The following is an 18,861-nucleotide window of genomic DNA, read 5'->3' as shown; positions in this document are numbered from 1 at the left end:
TGGAAGAAGATGCTTGGGGAATACAAACTCTCCATAATGATGCTGTCTTATTTCGACAACGATAGCCAATTATGATGTAAAAATTTTTTATAGATAATGGACGTTCAATCGATATTTTATTTTACTTGACTTTCTCTCGAATGTGACTACTGACTAATCGACTCAGAAGAGTTTCGATGTCATTGGTCGGTTTCACTGGAGATGCCATTATTGTGGAAGGAAAAATCTTCTCCCCTTAACATAGGAACTGAACCATATCAGAGTACTGTTCTTTTGACATTCACGATTGTTGAGTTCTTCGCTTATAATCATACTCGGATGATCAGACTTAATATCTTGAGAGTAGTAGTCTCACATATATCTACTGATCTGATTCCCAATAAAAAATGAGTCAGAAAATATGTGGAGATCAACAACTTATCCACATTGCTTCTTGGTCTCCTCAAAAATAATAAATCTGAGGACTCTTTGTCCGTCGATAAATTGATCAAAGAGAGAATCAGGAGAGGGGTGAACCAGCCGAATAATTAGTTTCCATCCCATTGAAAGAAGAAGATCTGAAAAGATGTCCAAATTGGATCGCAGCTATCTGATCCAGAGCAGTAGCAATTAATAAATCTACTCAAGGCAAATGCGATATTTTTACTTGATCAGCAATAGACATGCCAGAAATTTCTCTGAAAGTAATAACTCATCGGCTCAATATTGATTCGAAGGTCAAGATGGTGAGATAGAAGAAAAGACTTTTTGCTCCTGAAAGACAGAAGGTCATCGATGAAGAAGTCGACAAGCTCCTCGCAGCTGACTTATTAGGAAGCTATTATCCTGATTGGCTCACCAATATCGTAATGGTGAGAAAAGTCAATGAAAAATGAAGAATCTGCATCGACTACACAAATCTAAACGAAGTTAGTCTGAAAAAATTTTTTTTATCGAAGATTGAGCAACTAGTTGATGCGACTTCGGATCACCGACTCTTGAGTTTCATGGATGCCTTCATCGATATAATTAGATTCAGATAGCATCCGAAGATGAGGAGCATACAATCTTTGTAACCGACAAAGGCATCTACTGCTATAAAGTAATGCCTTTCAGTTGAAAAATACTGGAGCCACTTATCAATGGCTTGTTAATAAAATTTTCAAGGCACAGATTGGGTGGAATATGGAGGTGTATGTGGACGACATACTGGTGAAAAGCTCTCAAACTACTTATCATATTCGAGACTAGAAGAAGCCTTGGTACACTTTGATGATATCAAATGAAGTTGAACCCGGCAAAGTATGTATTCGGAGTAACTTTGAAAAGTTTTTCGATTTTTTTGTGTCACAATAGAGAATCGAGATCAATCTCGAGAAAATAAAGGTAATTATCAACATGAAGCATCCTAGTTCCAAGAAAGAAATACAACAGCTCAACGGAAGGATCACTGAACTTAGCCGATTCTTTCAAGGTCGGCAGAAAGATGCTTGCCTTTCTTCAAGACCTTAAGGCAATCAAATAACTTTATATGATCGGATGAGTGCCGACAGTCCTTCGAGGACTTGAAAAAATATCTTGCATCTCCACTTCTGCTTACAAAACTAAAGATCGGAGAAACTTTGTATCTCTACTTGCGACATCAATGGAGGTAGTTAGTTCGGTGCTTGTCCAAGAGGATGAAAATTAATTCAATGATCGATCTACTGCACTAGTAAGGTGCTTCAAATATCCGAAGTGAGCTATTCAAGAGCAGAAAAATGATTTACGCTCTAATTATATCATCACAATGGCTCCGTCCATATTTTCAAGCGCATCCAATTGTCATCTTGACAGACTAGCCACTAAAGGTGATCTTGCACTGACCTAATACGTCGGGTTGAATGGCAAAGTAGGTGATAAAGCTTGATGAATTTGATATATAATTTTGTCCGCATCCATCAATGTAGGCACAAGTTCTAGTCGACTTTATTGCCGAATGTACATACTAGACAAAAATCGAGGATGAAGCTAATGATAGAATAAAGCAAGCCACGACTCTCGAATCTGACTTGACATCGGTATGGGTGCTACATATTGATGGAGCATCAAATGCACATGGTAGTGGAGTTGGTCTCATCCTCACCAACTTCGAAGGGGTTATATCTGAATATGCCCTTCGATTCAATTTTAAAGCTTCCAATAATCAAGCTGAATATGAAGCGCTCTTAGCCGGCTTAAAAATTACCAGAGAGCTCGATATCGACAATCTGAAGTCTTCACTGACTCACAATTAATTGCTGGACAAGTCAAGGGTGAATTTGAAACCTGAGATCCTATTATGATGATGTATCTTTAGAAGGTGAGAGATCTAACTTCAACATTAAAGTATTTTAAAATCTTTCACATATCAAGGATAGAGAATGTTAAGCCAACACACTTTCATGACTCGCAATCTCTTCTTTCAACTCACTGGGTCGACATTCATCGAATGTCTTGAACAATCAAGTATGAATGATAAAGTCGAGGAAGTACTACAACTCACTGATGAACCAAGCTAGATGGATCCGATCATCCAGTACTTGACTGATGAAATTCTTTTTATGGATTTCTCAGTAGCCAAGCAACTCAGATGGATGGCCTCTCAATACATTTTAATGAATGGTCATCTATACAAAAGTCATTCTCTCTTCCTTACTGAAGTGTTTGGGGCCAACGATGCCGACTATGCACTCAGGGTGGTTCACGAAGGATTTGTGAAAATCACTTGAGGAAAATCTCTAGCTTATAAGATCCTACGATAAAGATACTATTGGCCCACCATGAAGAAAGATGCAGCTGAACTTGTCGAAGGTGTGAACCATGTCAAAGATATGCAAATATACAACACCAACTGATAAGTTAGTTAACATTAATTGTTGCGTCATGGCTCTTCGCACAATAGAGAATCGATATACTCGATCCTTTTCCTTCGACATCTGGTCAGAGAAAGTTCATAATGGTCGCCATCGATTACTTCACCAAGTGAATGAAAGCTGAATCTCTGGCATAAATTATCGAGTAAGATGGAAGATTTTATTCAAAAATCGATTATATGCAGATTCGGTTTGCCACACACCATCATCACAGACAATGGTCAGCAATTCAACAATCAGAGCTTTAAAGAGTTCTGTACGAAATTTTATATTACGTACAAACTCACATCAGTCGGCCATCCACAGTCTATAGAGAAGTAGAGGTAACAAACTGAATAATTTTACATAGACTCAAAATCAGACTGAATGAAGTTAAAATTCTCTGGGTAGAAGAGCTATATCCGATATTATGGGCATACCGAACGACTCCTTGCATACCAACAGGAGAATCATCATTTAATCTGACTTATGGAACAAAAATAATGATCCCACTTGAGATCGGATTACCATCAGCAAGGGTGAAATGATACAGTGAGCCGAGCAATTCAGAATGTCTGAGAGCCGACTTAGATCTACTTTCAAAAATCCGACTGCAAGCTCATATTTGGATGGCAGTCTATCGGCAAAGAGTAGCCAGGTATTATAATGCAAAAGTTAAACCAAAATCTTCCATCCTGAAGATTTGGTCCTAAGAAAAACAGAAGTCTCAAGACCTCTTGACCAAAGAAAGTTATCTCCGAACTGGAAAGGACCTTACAGAATAATCGAGACACTACGATTGGGTGCATATCAGTTGGAAACTCTTGAAGGATCAGCTATTCTCTGAACATGGAATGCTGATAATTTAAAAATATATTATCAATAAAGTTGTCTGTATATATACTATTCGGAATGAAACATTGCATTTCAAAATCTCAAGTTTCAGTCAACTGTGAAGTAGTAATGGATCGAAGAATAGATGGTCAAATCATGAATAGACGGTCAAATCATCGACTATCGACTATATTTTGATTTTCACTATAAAAATCGACATATGAATTATACTTTGGCTTCACTATAAAAGTCGAAATACCGACTAAATCTTGACTTTTTACTATAAAAGTCGACTCTAGTCGAATGACTATTATGCCGATTTAGTCTTAACTAAGCAAAATATTATGCCAATACGATTAGATCGGATTAAAATTATATCGACTTGACTACGGTCGGTCGAAAGATATTCGGCTTACCACCAATTATCAAATAACTTGACATACTAACCCGACTAAAAATCAGACGTATGATATTCGGCTTATCACTATTTATCCTAATACTTACAAGGATGTCAAATAGATATGCGACTAACTGATGATTTACAACTATTATCGAATGTTCAGCTTATCGATCGATGCTCGAAAGTTAAACAATTACTCAACTACTATCAAACATTCAGTTTACCGATCGATATTTGGTAGTTAAACAATTACTCTACGATATTATACACATACAAGGAAGAGAATTGGTACTTAGGAAAAATTTTTATTCATTTCATTGAAAAAAAGATTACAAGTGGACCGAAGTCTGATTACAAAGTTCATGATTATAAAAAGAAAACAAAATTTACACCGATCACTAGTCGCCATCTTCATCTCTCTGCTTTGGTGTGGCATCAGGGACTTGGATGACTTCTGGTGCTGTCGGTGTTCTATCTCGAGTCGGTGTAGCATCTTCTTTAGCAATTTCATCTTTTGCCGCTAGAGGGACGATGCTGCTCAAGTCGAGGTCCGGATATAATTTTTGACCACATCTCAACCATCCTCGTATTCAACGCAGTAGGAGGCGAACCCACCTTCGAGGATCTCTTCTTTGAACTCTTTCGAATTCTTGAAGTCTTTAATTTTCTGGTTCAGAGCCTCCCTCGCCGACTCTGCTTCCGCCCTCTTCAATTCTGCATCGGCTTTTGCAGAAGATGATTCCTCATCAACCAGTGCCAACCTCTCCAGGCTGGCCCGATGTCGCTCACGTTCGGCTTCGAGTTCAAGAATGCACCCATCTCTTTCCCGTCGAAGTCGGTGAATGGAATATTTTTGCTCTTGATTCACAATTCAAGAGCCGTGATGTTTTAACGAGCTGAATCAAGTTCGGCTCTAGATAGTTGAAGGTTGGTGGACAGGCGGCAGACATTCTCTTGAAGCTTTGCCTCCGCTCAGTCTCGTCTGAAGTTGCTCAAGGACATCGCCTTCTCAACATCGACGGTCGCCACCATATTCATCCATGTCTGACAGAAGTCAGCAACCTTCCATAGTCGGCCTCCAGGTCGAACATATCATGTACCAACTGCAAGCAGAAGACAAGTTAGATCATATCAAAAAAAATAAAAATGCAAAGGACTTACCCCGAGTATCATCGGGTAGAAAGAGAAAAATATCTCGGCCACAGTTCTACACTTTCGGTTCTCCCAGTCTGTCGGAGAAAGTGACTTGGATGAGCTGCTTGGCCAATGTCGGATTGGCCAAAGCCGATGCATCCTCAAAAAGTTGGATGTCAAAATGAATTGTTGACCCGCAAACATTGCATCATCCACCGATGTCATCGGTGTCTTCCTCTAATCTCCTGTCGGCGGTCCTATATTTGAAAGCACGAGGAAGCTTGAACTTGATTGCGTCCGAGAAACTCCCACTGAAGGAGTGACCGACGCAGCTGTGGATTGTTCGGATTCAGCCACATCCTCACCTTGGCTCGTACCTCAGTTGGTGGAGCTACCGATGTTACTGGGTAGCCCCATTTTCTCTTACCGCCCCTTCTTCAGCAAATAGCACATTGGGGAGCACTATCAGAGCCAACAGCACCAGAACCGGCTCGGGATCCGACACCGACAGCATGTCAGATTCCCTCATCGGTGCAGATGTAGTCACTCGACCCTTCTTCGGTGGTCGAAAAGATCCACCTTGGATGCTGCCCTTTTTCTGACAGCATGTTGATGAATATTGAAGACGATACTTATACCCTCACTGCATTACTGCAATCAGAGTAAAAAGTTAATGCAGTTCAAAAATAAATAAAGCAAAAATAAAATGACCGACTATATGCTATACCTAAAAAGTGACCGAACTAAGGCTGACGTCGTAAAGAGCCTGTTCGATCATCAACTCTCTCTACGATGGGACCGCCATATCCTTCAACCGATGGAAGTCCTCTCGATCGCCAACCTCCATCCGATTTTATCATTGGGGATGGTCCTTGGATCACCCCAGCGGGATGAGAAGCCCCATAGAAGAGAAGAAGAAACAAAAAAGAACTGGTTCTTCCATCCATGGATAGATGATGGAAGATCAGTAATGAAGGAAAGACCCTTCCTTGGGTTGAAAAACCACCAACCCTTGGTCTTTGGATGGAGACGGAGAACAAAAAAGCAACGAAAAAGGGAGGGACGAGGTTCGGTCGGTATTGACCAATACAACAAAACAAAGCTAATCATTAGTCGGATCGAATTTGGTACCAGCTGGGCAGGACAAAATCCATAGTAATCCAAAATATTTCGGACGAACTCTGGAATCGAAAAACAAAGACCTGTCTGGAGGTCTTCAACATAGAAGGCCACCTGACTGAAGGAGGGGAGTTCACCCGACCATCGGCACTAGGCACAAAAAGTTGATATTGCTTCGGGATATGAAATTGATCCCAGAATCGTTCAACATTCAAGTCAGATAGTGAAGAAGCCTCCACTTCTGGATCCGATGGGGAGTTGTCAGCAGATTCTCTGACCGACCATCCCGAGAGGAAGAAGCCTAGCCATGAGAGAAGAAGACTAAAGCAAACAAAAAACCCAAGAAGGAAGGACACTTAACCTAAAAGCTAAAAACAAAAAGGTCTGGGGGCGATCCTCCGATAGAGTTTCTATAGCAAAGAAGATAAAATAAGAAGTAAAAGGCTGGCCGAAAGTGACCCTATATATAAGATCCCTCAATAGTCAGGATAGAAGCAATCAAATTAGAGTCTCATCAGATGACGACACATGGCAACATCCGAATCGATCATTGATCAGACGGTTCGATGCACTACCCCAGATCGTGCCACCTTATTGTCATCTGCGTGAACAGCTCTGACCCAGTGACATTCGGACACGTGGTCAAAATCTACTTGTCAGAGTCATATCGTCCAGTATCGAATCATCTTCCAGAAACGACATCCGATACAGACATCTAGTACTGAATTGTCCTATCAACGTAATAGCCCAATAATAATTTTGCAGCCACAGAAATGATAAAATGACTGAAGAACCTTTGTACTTAAGTGACTAACAGCCAAGTCGGAGCTCGAGGTGACATGTGACAACTCTCTTCATCTAATGTGACAGGCCACATGATGAAATTCACGTTAAGCCACCTTGGACTTGGGAGTGGGGGGCAACTGTTGGGACAATACAACTGATTCCCGACTCCGACTTTACATCGACCGAATGAACATATTACACCGACTTACAATCGGTTGATCGATCGAGAGTCAGCTGTTACTGACCAACAACTGATGACTTAATAAGCCTTCGACCGAAGACCATCGACATATCAGAGTTACCAGCTGATAGACATTCGGATCTTCTACCGACTTATCAGTATTACTAACATACAGTCAGCTTATCTATTCAACATATTCTAACCGTTGTGAATGGTTAACAACTATATGTCACGACAATTAGTGAGAATTAATGACCCACTAACTCAACAATAATGGTCTGATAATTTGATGTCATAAAAAGCAGACCACATGCTCGATGGTTATATCAAAATTATCTATAAAAAGAGGATAAGTAAGTAACACCGAATAAAGACAAATTCTAACCAAGACTCTACTACTCATTTTATCTACTGTTCACCAACTCCTCTTTGATTTAGGTATCGGAGGGCCTCCGCCGAACACAACTCCAATCTGTGAGGACTTGGCTTTGCAGATACTCTTCATCGATGATAGGCGATAAGAAGTTGACTGTAATAATTATCCTTATTATTAATTGACTAGTGGCTCAGGGCCATTTAGATTATAGCAGAGGTGGTGCATACAAGCCTTATGTTCATCTCATACCAAGATTAGACGATAGCCAAATAACAAGATTGAGCAATTGAATATATGGCCCATTACCATGAGAAATTTATTGTTTGAACTGGTGGCTCAGGGCCATTCGTATCATTGTGAAGGTGGTGTGCATGCAAGCCTTATGCTCATCCATGCTAGGATTAGTGTAGCCAGATAAACATGATTGAGCAATTGAATACCTTCCATTACTATAAGCAAAGTAGGCCACTGCAGAAGGTTTAGCATGAGCAGCATATTGGTTTTACTGGTAGTCGCCGGTTGGCCATAAAACACTACATAAGCCTTTAAAAATTGAATGCCTCTCCAGAATAGACTTTAGAAATACAATATCCATTCAAGCACTGCCATCTAAAAATGCTATAAAAGCCAGTATCAGCATTTCACAATGTTTATTACATCCCAGCATCCCCTAATTGTCACCATAATGAGAACAACCATCATTTCTTTGCTGCCTCATATAAGCAGTAGCGCTACTAAGGGCGGCCTCAGTACATGCAGACATGGTCTTTGACGCCCGGATTGCAACTGTTTTCAAGTTTTGATGGAAGCTTCAATTCTGTTCCGTTGTTGTTTCATTGGGCATTTCTTGCTCATTCAGCACCTCCTCAGGTTTTGGAGGCAAAACCTCAACCACCAAATCCCCCAACTCTTGAAATTCGTCTATGCCTTTAGCCTCATCTCTTGCAAGACGCTTATCACAGTGCTCTATAATCTGCAGGACATAAGCACAATCAAAATGAATGGAAAAAAAATAATAAACAAAAGAAAATCAAGAATAATACTGTTTGGAATACCTTGTGGACTTCACTAGCAAAAATGATAACAACTCACAATGACATTACTTTTCCAGAAGAACAGGAAAAAAATCATGGTAATATCGAGGCATCTTGATTTATTATCCTAGACAAGTTAGTCTTAAATTGTGTTAGTTACCTTGCTGTTTAAGTCCAATCACGAAAATGGTGGCCAGATATTCCTGCTAATCATCTCTACTCCTGTCACATGATCACTGATCTAGGCACCCAAACATGCAGACCAACTCTAAGAAACTGTCTCAGAATAACATAAGGAAGAGTGCCAACAGACAAGGATTTGTTGGTTTTTCTGACTCGTGCCACTTGGGAGAGATACACCTTGATTATTTCTAGGAGATTCTCAAAGGTAAATTCACATGGAAAACAGATAAATCAAGTTTGAGGTAAGCAAACACTCCACATACAAATGGTTTCACAGCCTGTTGCAAAGTTCTTTGATAGGACTTCATTAAAGACATCAGCCACTTCTCAGCCGCCTGTACCCTTCAGAGCTAGGAAAAGCAAGCTGCATACCTTCAGAACCCGAGGTTGACAGCCCTGGAGTCACTGGCCTTAGAATGACAAGCTTGCTGAGACCACTTTTGTGCTGATTCTGAAAGGACTTCGTGGACAGGCCACGGATATCCTTCTGATTACACAAGCAGTTTGGTCTGAGGAATCAACGACCTACCACATAAATTTCAGAGGAGATTGATCTTTTTCATGAGCTAACTGCAAAAGTGACACCACTCAAAAGAAAATGGATCACAGGATTCCACCCAACGAGGGGCTGATGGCACGAAAATATGAGTAGAAATGGAAACAGAATACTCTATAACGGGATCACAGCTAATGGACAAAGTGGCCGATAAGCATCACATGAGCATTTTGCTGAATCAGACAAAAACCTAGGTTCTAATCTCTGTTTACAAAGCATATAGAGTAGGATCCACAAGATGAAGAATAACTTTTGAAGATTAAACTTTTAGAGTATCCTTGAGAGGGATCTAAACATTAATGGGACAAAACAAGGCGGGGCCATCCCCGAAATCCATTATTTGGTAGAAAGATTCAACATGCATGAATCCCTGAAATAACATCCAAGGCATTTCAGCTCCTGGAAGGCCAAACTGCTACCGATGGTAGAGAAAGAATAAGTAAATAACCTTTCATACTTCTTTCCTACTTGGCTCAAGCATGGATTCAATTTGCTAGGTAAAACACTAGAATTAAGCATCCTTCTGAAGAGCATGGAAACTTGATTTTAATGGGTTGGCTTGCTAATCAATGTGATCCAAGGACAGCTGGATGACCATTACAAATAAAAAAATAAGGTTGGTGGGAATGGTGAAATCAGTAACCTCTAAGTTCTAAAGATGGTAAAGAATGAACTGGAGGATTCAAGCTTGTTTTCATCTGTATTCACTGCCAGTCACAAGTTTGGTTTAAACTGCTAGTAAATGATAACAAGTGGTTTTGAAGAACAAGATAACTCATATAGCACATGTCTCTTTTCATTTACGATATGATTATACAATTTCAAAGAAACATAAGGAAAAGGACTGCAAAAAAATATTCATAGAAAAAGAATGCCCAAATTATTCTACATTCCAACTTCACAGATTAGAATTTATCATATGAAAGTTTTTTTAAATAAATACTGTCAATTGCCTACGATACTCTATATCTCACATATTTCATAAAAACCAATGATATACAAGTCCTGTAATGTACCGAAAATCTCTCCCCTACAAAGACCCATGTTTTCAACTGTGTGCTTTAAAAAGTCATATGATCAAACATTAAAAGAACATATGCATCTTTTGGCATTTCAGAGTTGTTCCATGAGGTTCAACCAAGATTGATTTTGTTTCAAATTTTACGAACCCAACTTCTCAAGTTCATCAATCACTTCAATTGAAGGAAACTTGACCTCTGAGTTTAGGATAGATTAATTTTGACTAATTCCCCCTCAAGTTTGCAGGATTTGAAAATTTGCATTATTCTAGAACATATGGACAGGCCCACCACCACACAAACAGTAGAGTTGCACTCTCTCAAAACCTTTATCGGTGATCAATAATCTTCTGGTCCCACATTGGGAAGCAATACACATTTCTTTGATGTCATACACATTTCTTTGAGGAGGTCAATACCAACCTTTGCAGTTGCCCCTGACCGCAGAAGAAATTATTGAACCACTATACTGACAATAATGTCTCCATGGCAAAGGCCAATATTCTAAACCTGTTGCCCCACATGGAGGATAATAATTTGCTTTGTGGTTAGCCAGGGTAAGTATAAAGCAATATAGGCAAAATAGAGGTACATTGCTCTCGATTGATAAGCTGATATGACTCTTAGAGGAAAACATCTAATTATAATCAATGAATAAAGAAAATAAACACAATTTATCATATTTTTATTTATTTTTATTGTCCTTATAAGAACTAGTCTTTTAACATGGAAGATGAGCATAGGGTTGAAACATGGAGACAACCTCTCCACATGAAAGGTTAAGATTGTGTACATTTGACCCTCTCCACACCCTACATGATGGGAGCCTCACGCACTGGGCCACTATTTTAGTCTCAAGGAGGCAACCACGTGCACATACCATATGTATTAATGTAAAAATGGACACGAACAGCAATCCAGGCATAGTCAGCTTCTTGGTTACAAGTGTCCAGCTATTACAATGTCTTCAAGCACAGTAACAAAGCAAAGGGCAGCAAATGCTTACCAAGTATCCTAAGATGGTTCTTAAATATGTTTGCAACACCAAAGTTGGCAAAACATCGTTGATGCCAACTTGTAATCTATCATTCTCCACTCCTTTAAAGCATTGCTCAACTCATAAACATGTCTAGTGTGTGATAATTTAGAAGAACCAATAAATCTTAAAGAAAAATGTGAACATGAAGGCCATCATTGCCCAACATCTCCTGTCATCGCAAGCATCAGGCATAACAGAACAATCATATCATTCCCCATGTTTTGATACAATTTGCAAGGCTTTGTGTTTCCAATGCTTGTCGAGTGAAATGTTGAGGATTTATATCTTTGGTCGTTTAGTATAATGGCTTCTCAATGAGGCCAAAAATCAAATAAAACGTGGTCACATATCGTACATAAGGGGTCATAGAAAGTGGCCACATATTATTCCCATGTCAATCACATTTTTATCTTTTCACTTTCCCAAGAAGGCCTACATGTATGTAATGTAAAAATAGTCACGAAGAGCAACACATGAGTAGTCAGTTCATCGATTACAAATGTCAAGCTATTAACAATCTCTTCAAGCACAGTGACAAAACAAAGGGCAACAAATGCTTACTAATTATCCTAAGATTGTTCTTGAAACACTAAAGTTGGCAGAAACATTGTTCATACCAACTTGCAATCTATTATCCTCCACTCTTTTAAAGAATTGTTCAACTCATAAACACGTCTAGTGTGTGATAATTCAGAAGAACCAATAGATCTTCAAGAAAATGTAAATATAAACACCATCATAGCCCAACATTTCCTGTCATTACAAGCATTGATCATAACCGAACAACCATATCATTCCCCATGTTTTGTTATCGGTTGCAAGACTTCATCTTTTCAATGCTTGGCAAGTGAAATATTGAGGATTTATACCTTTGGTCATATTTAGTACAATGGCTTATCGATAAGGCCAGAAATCAAATAAAAGGTGGCGATAAATCATTCTCATGTCAAATACATTTTCATCTTTTCACTTTCCAAAGAAGGCCTACCACATTCAAGAATCCTTTTATTGTTTTTACCTTAAATGCTTTTCATTTTGTTGCCTCTAAGAACTCTCCAATCTCCTTTATTTCATTTATAGCTCTCTCCTGATTCTTAGACCCCAGCAATCTGACACCTGAGTCCCTTGAGTCCACCCTTTATTTGTCCTTAAAATTTCTTTGGTCACATTGTGCTGAAATTTCTGAATCTGGATTAAGCCCATACTTCTTATCCAAACTATTTAAGTTAGCCTATAAAAAGCTCATGATGATATCAAAGCCAAAAGCTGAAGAACACATCACTGTAGCTTAGCATTGTTATACTGTAGTTCTTATAATTCCTTAAATCAATGCAAGAATTAAAGTTACAATTCAACCCACAAATATAATAATCAACCTTACATAAAACTGATTGTTGTATAAGAATGTATCTTGCAAACCTCTTAGCAGGTAGTTGAACTGGGATAATGAACTGTGAGGAGAAGCTAAAGTTTACGCAAAGCAAAACTGCCTCTCTTCCTCCCCTACTTCCCAAATTTAGAAGCTGAAATTGTTAAATTGTGATACTGAACCCATTCCAAACCCCCCCCCCCTTCTTACTCCACTTCCTCATTTCACTTCAAGCTGTAACAAAAGAAGATTGTAATTCATTCATCCCCTCTTATTCCTACTCCCCCTTACACTTCAATTCTAGCTACAAGAGTCCTAATGCCAGTCCTACAAAATAAGCAATGGTTTAACCAATTCACAGACCCAATCAGATTGAACAGGATATGGGATGACAGTTGTATGTGTACAGCCTTGTCCAGTTACACTGTTATGCATTGAGAAAAAAGGAAGAGGTTGGCTAGACTGGTATTGCATTTAAGAATTAATACCTATTAAGTACTCATGAAGAGTATTCCAGTGTTTGAAAATATGGATTCTCAAATAACAATTCCTTCATGTATGTGATACTAGAGTTTTGAAAATCATAACAAGCACCCCATCCCATATTCCTTTTATTTTTATGCTTCCATCGCAGTGTTCTGTCAAAGTTTGGACTTTGTTAGTGAAAAGAAAAATAACATAGCTGAACCTCAAAAGATACTTTTAGACCCTAGCTAAACAATTCTCAAAGGTTCTTGGAGTGGAAAGGGAAGAAAAACAAACAATTCAAGTATCAAAGAAAGGATCTAAAAGATAACGTTCATGGAGTTTTTATCATCTTAACACAGTGAGCTCTGTTTTCCATATAAACAAACAAGATTAAGACAATGACATTAAAGAAAGCAACTGATCCTACAATTACATATCTTTAAGGCCTCAAATGTTGGTGTTTTCTGTTACAACCTGAACCCAATAAAAAGGCAAAACTTTAAAGGCTCAAAGCTCGATTTTAAAATTTCATCCCTCCCAAATTTTGTGTGTTAGCCTGGAAACTAGCAAAAACTTAATTGCATCAAGGAAGTTGACATATCAATTGTATTGAACTACTGATTTCATGTGAAACCCCTTTTTGTTTAGCAAATGGAAATAATAGATTTGTTAGCTTAACAATAGAAGACAAGAATGCTTAAAAAGTTTGAACTTTGAACGTACATCAAAATATCAAAATATTACCAAATCATATCTGAAGACATCATGAAACTTTACCGGATAAATTTCAGCTTGGCTAGATGGTCTTAAATTGATAATGTTTAGCTTTTCAGCTTTTGAAAGCCTGAACTTCTCACATCTTTTCAAAAATTCATTAACTGCATCTCTTGTCTGATTGCAAGCAGCACGTGGACAAGGTAGTCAAAAACCTGAAATACAAAAGCCATAATGGCAGCCATAAATTTTTACACATCATCAATCTACCAAAGAAGGAGACTATCACTAAGTTAACATGTATGGACACAAAGAAATAGAGTAGGCAAGCATCCACCTTGCACTCTGATGGCACAACAGAACCAAGACATCCCATAGGATCACTTGTTGCCCCTCTAGACCGTAAGAAGTCAAGGACCTCAAAATTTGTAAGCACCCCTGCATTGGCTTGTTTTCTGCAATGTAGCAACTAGCCTCTATAAGCACAACCTACCAACATATACAAGACATTCACAATAGAGCATACTGCACACAAACTCGCTTAAAAGATACATCTCAATCCCAATGACCAAATCAAATCATTTCTGTCTTTTACATGTGGGATTATCTGCCACTCTCAATGAAAAGTAGAACTTAGGCCATCTAATAGGGGAGGCTACAACCATGAAATAGGATGCCAATTTTCACTAAGAACAGCTACAAATCATAGAAAAATATATAGAAAAACATTGTTTGTTGTAAAGAGTCCAGCTTCAACATCGTAACACTAGAAATGCTTTTCTTGTTTTCCTTTCTTATCGAATCATTGTGGTTGAAAAGAAAAAAAAGCTAGAAATCACCAATAGCAAATATCTACAAATAATCCAAGGTGCTTCAACACACAAAAGAAACAACCATCATATATCAACTTACATCTTCATTTTTGAAGGTCAATCAAATCGAGAAGAACCTCTGAAAGACTGCAATGCCTTTTGAATTCATGCAAAATGCTTGCACTGCCAGATTTTGCCAAGATTCCAGATTTAACCATTAGAATGAAGGAAATAATTATTGGATTCATCTCATTACTATGAGGCAAAAATTAATGCAAAAAGGTAGTCAAGAAACAGCACTTTCAAGTCATTGAACTGAACATCAAAAGAAAAAAAGAAACAAAAGAAATGGTTATTTAAATCTTAACTTTAGATCACTATATCCCAAAACTATGTTATCTTCTCCAAAACTGGGAAGTTAATTAAAGAAAAAGAGAATCTAAAATTACAGTACTTTTGCCATCAAAATATGCTAATTCAAGAGCAAAACCCATACTCTACCCTAGAAAAAGCAAAATTGATACTTTACCTCCCCAGAATAAGAGAAATAACCATAGTTTAGTAGAAGGGACATGGGCCCAAAACAAATAGTTTGCTGCATAAAAAACCATAGTTTCATCAAAAATTTAAAAGGAAGATAGAGAAATGTAAAGCTTTGAGGAGCATGGTGCTTCAAGTTAGGGTTTCTGAGGCTCAAAATAGTGGAAGATCCAGGAAAATAAGCATGGTTAAGGAAGGCAAAAAGGCCAAGGATCCCTCAGCATAGAGGTCAGGCGGGTCCTTCGTTTGGAATTTGGATGCAAGATTACTGGGTTTCGGTTTATCTAACATCTAGACTTCATTTTGTTAATATTTTGGGTTCAGGTTTGGCAATTCTAAATCCAATTAAATAGCCAATTAGGTGTCATTTTCTAAATCCAAAGTTCATATTTTTGGGTTGGGTTTGAATCCACAAAATGAGCTGGGTACCATTGCCACTCCTAGGTTAAACATACTCAGTACATGAAACTCATGTCTCTACCTACCAAAAATAATAAAGACCTTGTTTCATGGACAGTGATAGGATGCATAATCCACCATTTTTTTTTTTTGGCATGTCTATTGCTACCAACAACTCAATGTAGATGAGCGGTAGCATTGACATGAGAAAGAATAATTATACAGATAGCTGCAAAAGGAGCATTCAGTCTCTCCAGTTATACCATTCAATATGCTCAATTCTACATCGGAGATGGCATGGTCTGGATTTGAGTGAAAGCGCCAACCTAGCCTACTGGAATCACCCTACCAAGAAAAGATCCACAAACTTGAATCAAAAACCAAGTCTGACTTATAGAATCCATATGGCCTAGACCCCGAAGAATTATCGGCAAATCCTGAATTGTTTAAAGTTTCTTCACCAGCAGAATGATTACTCTGGGTACTTTCATCAACCACATAATAATGCATAAATCACAAATTCCGATAAAAATGAAAGAAAAAGGAGAAGGAGCATAAATCAAAACTAAAACCACCCCTAATCAAGAAGAATATCATCATCAACTTAATCCAGTGCAGCCTGGAAATTTCAACGCTATGTATTCCATATACATCACAGAAGGTAAATCCACAAATATTACAGACTTCATCCCATGCATAATGAAGAATGATGCACAACTGATGCGGCAATTCTCGTCTCACAAGAGCTCAATCTATGGATTTCGATTATAAAAGACAAAACTATTTATAAGCAACAATTACTAAAGCAAAAATTCATGAAGAAAATCGGCAAATAAAAAGTGTAATTAATCAGCCAAATCGATGGTTCAATTCACCACAGTAAAGTACTATAAACAGCAACACTGAAACATAAATCCCTAGAAATCCACTACAAGTACCGGAAAGCCAAGGACCCAATTCACAAGCAAACCAATATATCAGGCGTAGCTTTCAGTTCTTTACCCAATACCATTAAGGCAAAGCCCCAAATAGAAAGAGGAAATCAACAAAAAAAGTCACTAAAATAATAATAATAAAAACTACAAACAACTAAACAAATAGCAGAGCATTTCATCAGAAAAAGGAAAAGCAGAACGCGATCTACCAAGCAGCAGAGAGAGAGGGAGAGGAATACGATGGCAGCGGCGGTCCGGCGGATGCCCCCCGGTGGGCGACGGAAAGGGAGGGCGCGAGGGATGGCGTGGCCGTGGGTCGAGTCAAAGGAAAACAAAAAAAGAAAAGTAAATACGGTTGATCAAGGGAGAATGTTACCGGCGGTCGTGGGGCAGGGAGCAGGGTGGCGGCACGCGCCTCTCCGGGTAGAGGGGACTCTCCGCCAGCCGGTGGACGGGCGGCGGGAACTGGGGACGAGAAGCGTGGTGGGGTGGCTGGGGAGCAGGAGCCGCGTTTGGACGTCAAGGATCCCTCCCCGGCGGCACTGAAGAGGACGGGCCTGATGGGAGGCACCAGCGGAGCGGGGGTTTGGCGGTGGGAGCCCATGTGGGCCACAAGGAGTTGTGGGCCGGATTAAAACGGTCCTTTCGGCCGTGGAGGCTCAGGTGGACAACGAGGGTAATCGTGGGGGATCTCGAGATGGTAGTGCAACGCTGGAAGAGCCTGTACCAGATTTACCTTTTCCCCACCACATGTATCCATGAAGATAGTTATCTCGAGTATGCGGGGAGCAGGGAAGCCGTTCTTTCGCTCCACCTTCAGAGGACTTATGCTGCAACACAATCCAAAAATTAGTATCTCGATGGAAACTAGACTGTCGAGACCAGCTTGGCTCATATTCATCATCGCTTGCCAGCTAATTAGGAGTTCTATGCTGTAAAGTCTCAAGATCTATTGGAAGGTATCATTGTTGTATGGTGAATCGGAGTTACTTCAGTGGATATGTTTCACCACTGTAATCAGCATGTTGTTATCACTGAAATAAATGGGTTTATTTGGTTCTTGTTTGGTGTGTATGCTAGTACTAAAAATAAAAAAAAAAAGATGTTGTGGTAGGAGGTGGCCAGCTTTGCTGATCAAGGGTTTCCTACAATCGTGGTTGGTGACTTCAACTGCATTGTTGGACCCGAGGACAAGAGAGGAGATAGGCCTTTTGTGGAGGATATGGCCTCTAGAGAGTTAGAGAGTTTATCCAATCTATAGATCTTATGGACCTTAGTTTTGTGGAATCAAGGTTTATTTGGTGCAATAACTGTCTAGGTGATGCAAGGGTATGGGAGAGACTTGACAGAGTCTTTGGCACGACTAATTAGATCCAGCATCATCTTGCCTATCTTGTTCACCATCTATCGAGGATTGCTTCTGATCATTGTTTATTATTACTGGTTTCTGATATCTCCTTCTTTCACCGAAGTCCATTCTAGTTTGAAAAGTTTTTACTCTTTTATCCCAGATTTTGGAAGATTGTTAGGGATGTCTGAAGACTGCTTGTTTGGCATGATGCCAAGTACAGTGTAACCATGAGGTTAGAGTTGACGAGGAGGCATCTATTAAGATTGAATAGGATTGAGATGGACGATATCTTTAGGATGCTCGAGGTTGTTGAGGCCTCTATTTTAGAGCCCTAAGAGCATGAGGATCGTGAGGGTGGGCTTGCGGAGGTGGAGTTGGCTGATCTTAGGGGCTTACTACCCACTCATCACTCCCTCTTGTAGCAACAGAAGACTCTCTAGAGGCAGAAGTCTAGGATGCAATGGATTACAAGAGAGATCGAAACATAAGGTTCTTCCACCAATCTATCATAACTGGCATCACGGGAACTAGATCAGGGTGATCAGGGGTACTGCGAGACAATGGCTGACCATGGATGAGGAGATTGGTCAGGAGATCATTCGGTTCTTTAGATCTCGTTGGATGATGTCTCTGGGAGGGGGCTGGACCGCTCGTCCCCTCCTGAGGAGGTGCTTACAGAGAAGGAGAATAGGAGTCTGGTGGAGGCTATGTCTAGGGAGGAGATGCGAGAGCTCTTTGGAGTATGTTTGAGTATAAAGTC

The 18,861-nt window shown here is 39.4% G+C and overlaps 1 pseudogene; it reads right to left on the bottom strand.

The window, feature by feature from the left end:
* Positions 1-8,201: 8,201 nt before the first annotated feature.
* LOC105042334 (uncharacterized) lies at positions 8,202-17,778 on the bottom strand (annotated as a pseudogene).
* Positions 17,779-18,861: the final 1,083 nt, after the last annotated feature.

The sequence above is a fragment of the Elaeis guineensis genome, chromosome 3 (assembly GCF_000442705.2).
Source record: "Elaeis guineensis isolate ETL-2024a chromosome 3, EG11, whole genome shotgun sequence".
Classification (NCBI taxonomy): Eukaryota; Viridiplantae; Streptophyta; class Magnoliopsida; order Arecales; family Arecaceae; genus Elaeis; species Elaeis guineensis.
This window is presented reverse-complemented; position numbering and strand designations above follow the sequence as displayed.